The sequence below is a fragment of the Triticum aestivum genome, unplaced genomic scaffold, assembly GCF_018294505.1.
Source record: "Triticum aestivum cultivar Chinese Spring unplaced genomic scaffold, IWGSC CS RefSeq v2.1 scaffold23788, whole genome shotgun sequence".
In the NCBI taxonomy this organism is placed as follows: Eukaryota; Viridiplantae; Streptophyta; class Magnoliopsida; order Poales; family Poaceae; genus Triticum; species Triticum aestivum.
In genome coordinates, this window is record NW_025230576.1 from 8,985 (window position 1) to 9,960 (window position 976).

The 976-nt window shown below is 52.9% G+C and overlaps 1 pseudogene; it reads left to right on the forward strand.

Moving 5' to 3' along the window:
* Positions 1-22: 22 nt before the first annotated feature.
* On the forward strand, positions 23-744 carry LOC123175609 (26S proteasome non-ATPase regulatory subunit 7 homolog A-like; annotated as a pseudogene).
* Positions 745-976: the final 232 nt, after the last annotated feature.

Below are 976 nucleotides of genomic sequence, written 5' to 3' on the forward strand. Positions count from 1 at the left end.
GCGCCGAGGAGAGGGAGAGGAGATGGATGTGGTGAAGGCGGCGCAGCTGTCGGGGCGGACGCTGGAGATGGTGGTGGTGTACCGCTGGTGGTGCTCAGCATCGTCGACCAGTACAATCGCGTCGCCCGCGACACCAGGAAGCGCGTCGTCGGCGTGCTCCTCGGCACCTCCTCCCGCGGCATCATCGACGTCACCAACTCCTACACCGGTAAGCAAACGACCGAACCCCGCATCTTCCCTGCTAGGGTTTGCGCCGTCCAGGTCCCCGGACTGTTTTCGGGGGAACCGTGCCTCTGGCGGGGCCTAGGGTTCGCGAAACCCACCCTGGCTATAGCTGCTGCTAGATCCGCTGGCGCGAAACCCTTGCGTGATTAGATCTGTAGAGCTATTTATTACGGTGGTGGCTTGCTGAATTTGTGAATTGCGTCAGGGTGTGATCTTGCAGTGCCGTTTCAGGAGGATGACAAGGACCCAAGGATCTGGTTCCTCGACCATAATTACCATGAGTCTATGTTCTCCATGTTCAAGAGGATCAACGGTATGCTGTTTTAGAATTTTTATTAGATATGCTTGGACTTGCCATGTGTAGTTGTTTCTGTTGAATACTGAGGAGCTGTTTCGGATGCAGCCAAGGAGCATGTCGTTGGCTGGTACAGCACTGGTCCAAAACTGAAGGAGAACGACTTGGATGTTCATGCATTGTTTACCAAGTATGATTCTGCTCTACAACCATTTATCCTGTAGTAATTTAGAAGCTCTTCTCAGTTTGTACACAATTATTCGGTACAATTACTTGCAACTTATACATACGAACCAATGTTGGAATGCAAGCGTGAACTCTTCATGGAGGCTAGCTGTTCATGGAGGCAAGCGTGAACATCGCCGTCACGCCCTCCTTCCCTTGCTTCCGGCATTTCTCCTAGATTCAGGTACGCATCACGCCGACTCTTCCTTGCCGCCTCCCTGTTCTGGGCTA